Source organism: Pistacia vera, unplaced genomic scaffold (assembly GCF_008641045.1).
Source record: "Pistacia vera cultivar Batoury unplaced genomic scaffold, PisVer_v2 Contig52, whole genome shotgun sequence".
NCBI classification, from domain to species: Eukaryota; Viridiplantae; Streptophyta; class Magnoliopsida; order Sapindales; family Anacardiaceae; genus Pistacia; species Pistacia vera.
Genome location: NW_022196357.1, coordinates 1,168,439 through 1,175,522, shown reverse-complemented (window position 1 = coordinate 1,175,522; position 7,084 = coordinate 1,168,439). Strand labels below are relative to the sequence as shown.

General features: G+C 36.5%; 1 pseudogene; it reads right to left on the bottom strand.

Annotated features, from left to right (window-relative positions):
• Window positions 1-322: 322 nt before the first annotated feature.
• LOC116106629 lies at window positions 323-6,325 on the bottom strand (annotated as a pseudogene).
• Window positions 6,326-7,084: the final 759 nt, after the last annotated feature.

Sequence of the window (7,084 nt, the reverse complement as noted above, 5' to 3'; positions counted from 1 at the left end):
AATAGGAATTATGCATGTACACAATTTACATTCCACGTTATTCTATATTAGTATTTTGTTGTACTTGTACAATTGAAATATCTCACAAGTTGAGATGTATATTCTTGTATTATAGTACTTATATCCGTGCTTTTGCATTAACGATGAGAATATAACACTTGAAGGAAAATATTAAAGATCATAATCACTTGATCTCAAGAACCTTCAGAGCTGCAAAGATATCGTGGGCTTCATACTTCCCGTCCACATGGCAATGTTTGGGCTGTCTTGTGGAACTGAATCTTTGTTTTTAAAACTCTCTTCACCATGAAAGTTTCTCACTCTACAGTCCACGGTGCCTTCTACAATTATAGTCTTTTGGAGGCCAGCCAGCAGTTTTCATAGTCTGTGTCTCCTCTATCTCACAAACACTCGTTTTTGAAAGATCAATTTCCCCACCTAATTGTAGATACCTGCACGGAACATGGTAGCAACACACAACATTCTGGAGATTTCAATTTTCACTACTACAACTGATTGATTCTTGGTCTTATTTGATGATTCTGTACAATATTATGATATGCAGTGAAAGAAGTTCGAACCTTAGAGCTTGTTTTCTGTGCAAAAAGTGGTACCACGTTTAACCTTGATGTGCTATGTGGTAGACAGGTTCATCGGGATTCCTCTCATCGGACCTTTGGCGAAGGTCATCTACTCTTCGAGTCTGCCATTTGTATGTTAAATTCGTCCTTATTTTGTTACCAAAAAATGCATCTGTCAAGGTATTACCTGCAATTATATCAGTATTTTTTAACATTGTCTAAAAATCTTACATTGGCTCCTAGTGTTTTTGCTGCAAGACTAGCATATGGAACCACACGCATCCACGTTCTCTACCATGTCATCACCTGAGCTCATGTCTGCCCTTGCAAGCCTAATCACCATTGATCTCTCATTCTCACCAGGCCATTTGTTTCTACATGGGCTTCGTAGTCCAAATCAGCCACCGTATCTCTCCACAGGTAATATAGTTCACTTCCACTGTTGCATATTATTGCATCAAAATCTTCTATATTACTGGGCAGCTTTTGATTGCTTCCTGTCTCTTGTAAACTCGAACCGGTTACCAATTTAAGATTGTACAGTAATACAACCAATTGCTCTGAACCATGTTAAGAATCTGAATTTACTCTGATCTATTTTGAAAATCGGAGGAGTAAAACATAAAATAAGGAACAACATAACAACTAAATAGGCACACGATATTTTCCGTGGTTCGCATAACTCGCCTACATCCACGATGAGAGGGTTTTTACTATAATATATGAATACGATACAAGTGTTTCATCACACATCAACTAGTACTTTTTACTTAGGCAGACATCCCGTTCCTATGGTATTTAATACCCTTTGATATTTACTCGATGCATGTACTACCCTCATCAAAATCTCTTGTATCTTCACATTCTCTCTTTCTTTACTTTCCTCTCTCATAACTTTGAATTAGTTCTAACTCACTTTTTATAGGTAAAATAAGACATTTTATTCTATTAGGATTCATATTCCTATTCCTAATAGAACTCTTTCTAATTTAAATTATTCTCTATTTTACTTAAATAAAGTCAAAACCATTCTTCTTTTCTAGTAAAACTCAAAGTAAAAGGAAACAATATTCTTCAATTACAAATTCCTAAACTAGAAATTTGCTAAAACTTAAATTCCTCTCTCTTGTTTGCCTTTTCTTCTTACTTGCCTTTCCTTCTTGATTGCATTTCTTCATCAATTACCAAAAGTTTTCATATTCCAACACTCCTCCTTGAACCTTTTTGGTAATTCATCTTCTCAGCTTGTTCTTCATTCTCTTACTCCTCCTTTCTTCTACAACTTTAGCCTTCCACCCTTAGTGTTGGCTTTTCTTCTTCTTCCCTACCATCCTTAGTGCTTCTTCTTCTCTCCAACCGTGTTAGAGTCTCTCATTTCTTCCTCAGGTTCATCTTCTCAGAACCTCCTTCCTGCCTGAATATGAGAATTTTGGAGTTGACCACCCTGCCTACCTTCTTTGCTTCGGTGCTCGGGTCGACACTCTCTCCCACCCAAAGTCATGACACTTTGTCGTCAGGTCATCCTGCCGCCCTCTCCCTTGAGGCATTTGGCATGAGTCGGGTCGAGGATAGTTTGCTCTGATAGGCCCCAAGTTTCATCTCCACCTTTGGTTGGAGTCTCGATGGCTTTCTCTCGTCAATCCTTGCCGACTTCTCCAGACCATCACCTAGCAATTTTTGCTTCATCTTCCTTAGGCCTTCTCCCGTAGGTCCCTTAAGAAAATAAGCTTGATACCATGTTAAATTGGAGGAGTAAAACATAAAATAAGGAACAACAATAAAACATAAAATAGGCACACATATTTTACGTGGTTCGGCATAACTCCCTAATCCATAATGAGGGGTTTCCACTATAATAAATACGATACAATGTTTCATCACACCATCAACCTAGTACCTTTACTTGGCGCATCCTGTTCCATGGTGTTAATCCCCTTTGATATTTACTCGATAACGTAGTACCCTTACATCAAAATCCCTTGTATCCTCCATTTTCTCTTTCTTTACTTTCTCTCTCATAACCTTGAATTGGTTCTACCTCACTTATTTATAGGTAAAATAAGACATTCTTATTCTACTAGGATTCATTTCCTATTCCTAATAGAACTCTTTAATTTAAATTTTCTCCTATTAACTTAAATAAGTCTAAACCAATTCTTCTTTCTAGTAAAACTCAAAGTAAAGGAAAACAAATATCTTCAATACAATTCCAAACTAGAAATTTGCCTAAATTCCTTTTCTTCTTGTTTGCCTTTCTTCTTACTTGTCTGCCTTCTTGATTGCTTTTCTTCATCAATTACCAAAAAGTGTTCATATTCCAAAAACCAATATGAACCTACTTTGGTCAAGCCTATACTTAATCCTGTTGTTTTCATCACATTCTGGATTTGTTTTTTGTAACTTCTTTGTGATATGTTGTTGCTATCATAGCAATCGATAGCTGTTACAATAGCATCTGCCTTCTACTAGGAGTGTGAGTGACACTGGGCACTGCCATTTAAGGAAGCCTTCTGGGTGCTGGCTTCAATGAGTTTTTTCTATCTGTTTGCTACATCAAGCTCCCCATTAGCTTGAAGCCTCCTCTAGGGAGAACTTTAAAGAAAGATCTTCCACATCCTTTAGAGTCACTCATTGGTTCTTCAGGAACTTTCATGATCTCAGACGTGTGGTGGGTGACGGTTCCTGCACTGTTCTACATGTGAGGTATTTACGACATGTTCTTCCATGAAAAGTGGTGGATATTCTTGAGTCCATTTTTTATACAATCAACCACATGTTTTTTGTCACACTAGCTTTAGGAGACCTGCTATGGCTTTCTGATCATGCGGGTCAATTAGGAGACCATGTTAAGCACCTGGTAAAACAAGTCCTCTGTTCTATCAGTTTTGAGTCATAGGTGATACTATCATTAATTCATTAGGTGGCCAAAATTTCCTATCAAGCTATTTCTGTCATAATTTCATAGTTTGGAGTGTTATACAAAAGGTATTTTTTAATTCTGCATAATTTTAGTCTAGGCATGCATTTCTTCTACCACAAGCTTTTTATGAGGATGAGAATTTGGAACCTTCACAATGTCCCAGGTCCCCTGTTCTCTGTGGCTACAATAGGAAACCATAGGCAGGTCCTCAAGATGCAAGTGGAATAATCAGATTTTTTTTTGATATATTAGGCTTAAATGTTTATAATGCTTCAGAATTTTTCTCGTCTATCAGTGCTCCTTTATAGATTCAGAGTGTTACTAGATTGAAGGATTCAGTCAATACAACATTTTGAATGGACACGAGATACCTCGATGAGTGTAAGACTGAACAGTGCCATAGAGCTGGTTGATGAAATCTCCTTTCAAGAGACAAAGCCGTCATAGAAGTACTGTTAGCAAATTTATCATTGCAAGGAAGAGGAAAGAGTTAAAGTATTCAACTTCTAGACATTAATCTAAGCTAATATGTTCTGAAAATATGGAGTTGCATAGATTGATCCGGCAATACAACATAACAAGCCTAAAGTACGTCGTTGATGAGTGTTATATTTTGATCATCATTTCTAAGTACCAAAGGTAGTCTTAGGTGTCCACTGCTATTAGACATCTCTTCAATGTCATCTCTGTTTTCCTAGTATTAGTTGTCGGCAAATTAATCCCTCAGAACATTAGCTTGAAGTTTACCATTCTGTCAAAGCCCTATTTATACGATAAGTCATTGAAGTGAAACACATTTTTACCATGTTGGCTGGCTCTTGGAGGGGCCGGCACTACCCAGAAGCCTTGAGCAATGTGGTGACATTTGTCTTAGGGTCAGGACAAGACAGTGCAAGTAAGTTGGCTTGTGAGGATTTGTGAAAAATCTCATTATCGCAAAGGAAAATCATATTAACAATAAATGGTATTAAAACACATCTACTAATCAGAATCACTTCGACATCAAGTTTAGTAATGAAGTTCAAGTTTAAGAGAGAATGTTTGACCTTGGACCATATTGGAGGTAGATGCCTTCTGTTATTTCTATCAGAGGAAGCAATAATTTGAGATTAGCATCACTTTCCAATGAATCTTGTGTTCTTACATGCAGAGTACAATCCCTGTGGTATACCTGATGCAACAAAGTGATTCACGCGGGAATTACGAGCAAAATGCGGATCAAGGTCATTCTCATAAATAAAAATTTCAGGACATTCTTATTTAGTTAATTTGAGGTTAAACATACCACCATCCTTGTCTGGTGCAAGTCACCACCATTTCAGTAGCATCCACCCATCTCTTCAACTTCAATCCTCTTCATTATCTTGTGTGTTGCATTTATGTCCTCAGGCAGCCTCCCTCGCTCAACAATTGTTCGAACTTGTTCTGCCCCAATGAGTGCCCGTGTCAGCACCATTGGCACGTTCAAGGTGCGCAGAGACTGAGCTACCACCTCTCTTGGATCGGTGTAGTGGCCATGATCACATGGGCCAGTTTGGCTTCCTCCATTCACTTGTTCACCTAGAGCCCTTGCCATGTTAACAATGTGGTTTATTGCACCATCAACAAATTCAGGTATGTGTTGCCAAAGTGAGCCTTTTGTATATACCTGTAACACAAACTTAAAGCAATTCTTCCAAAATATTCAAAGTAAAAGCTTGGATCAGGCCAAGATTATTACTTATTGCGAGCACCAAGAGGATGCGATGATATAGGCCTCGCAACTGCCACTATCTTCGACGGGGCAAGACAACGTCTCAGGTGAGCAATTTGCCTTGTCAAGAGATCCCCCCGATGATCTCCTTTAGTGTTGGCCAAGGCTCTTGCAAGTTCCGACATGGGAAAATGTATCCAAGAATTAGACTAGAATTGTAGTGTGCCTGTACGCACTCAGTCAGGTTCACCGTGCCAGTACAATCTAAATGTTCAAAATTTTAAAAATATAAATACACATTATGAAAATTAAAGAGATTATGGTATTACGGATTACCCCAAAATAATAAATAAAGAAATGTGAAATGTGAATAATACCTGACCACCAGTATTAAATCTCTTCTAAGCTTCATATTTTCTCTCGTACCAACCCAACATACTAAACAAAAAAATTAAACATAATAAAATTTCTTAATAGTAATACTCACCATAAGAAACTCTTTTAATTCTCTCTATTTTAGGTTGTTTGTACAACATAGAGGTAATGTTACTCTCATATGAACTTTAGATTATGACTGGCAGGCATTCAATATGGCCCAGATGAAGAGTAATGTTACTTGAACATATCCCCTTCTCCCCAAATTAATGTTATATAAATATGTCATTTCTCTTTAAGTCTCAGCACTTAGAACATTGAGCTTAGATGAAGAATGTGAACTATCTTATCAGCAATGTAGAGGTTCTTTTCCCAAAGTAATGTTATATATAAAATTGCTCACTTCTCTTTCGCGCTCGAGGACTCTCTTTGCTAGCCTTTGTGGTATCCACCAAGCATCTACAAACAACATATAATTTGTATGTATATATGATACTCCACTATTCGGTGTCGATAATAAAATGACAGATTTGTCCACATTGAAAGATAAACTTATAACGTAGTGATATAATTTTGCAATGTGATTTATTGCCATATGCAAATTATGAATCGACATAGTAGCAAGTAGGTAATTTATTTATTTTGGTTCAATTTATCAATCTGAATCTCAATATTGGCTGATTGTGATCAAGATTCAGAGTGAACCCTGTACTATGCGTAAGTGGGTAAAAGAAGTACTTGTTTATTTGAGCCCATTATGAATGTGTACTCAGGAATCTTATGTATGACTTAGTGACTGGGCTAAAATTGGTCTAGGTTTGATAAAATTTGGTTAAAATTGGCAGGTCCTCATAATCTATAATATAATATAAATAATTTCGCTGAATTTTAATAATATAATTTTTATACCTAAAAGTAGGTTTAAAAAGTTGTTACTCCAATATTGTTTAATAAACAAATCATCTAGAAACTAAATGGTTTATAACAAAAATACATAATAACTCCTTTAAACCAACCCATTTATTATTAAAGTAATTTCATAATAACTCCTTTAAAAAAGGTCCTAGCTATTATATGATTTAAGGTACCCTTTTCCAACCAAATTCCAAAACGATATTGGATATTCAATTTAATTAAAAAAAAAAAAAAGATAGATATGTTGATGCTTGATTTTGACACAAACTAAACGCACGTGGGAAATGCTGAGTTGGCTCAGAACACACAGAATGGGGGTACAAATGAGTAAAAATGGAGAAGTGATGTTTTAAAGTGGTTCGATTCTTAACAAACGATTCCTACGTTCACTATATTGATTAATTGAGGGTTAGGTCACGTTCAAACGAGCCTGACTTACAAGTTATTACAAAGAGAGAGAAAAAGAGTATATGTGAATTTCAGAGAGAAATTAGCTAATTCGAATTAAAAATGAGCCAATCCACAAACGGTGAGAGGAGCTCTCTATTTATAGTGGTTGAATTGGGGTAATGATTACTGAATCTGGAAGTGGGTCAGGTT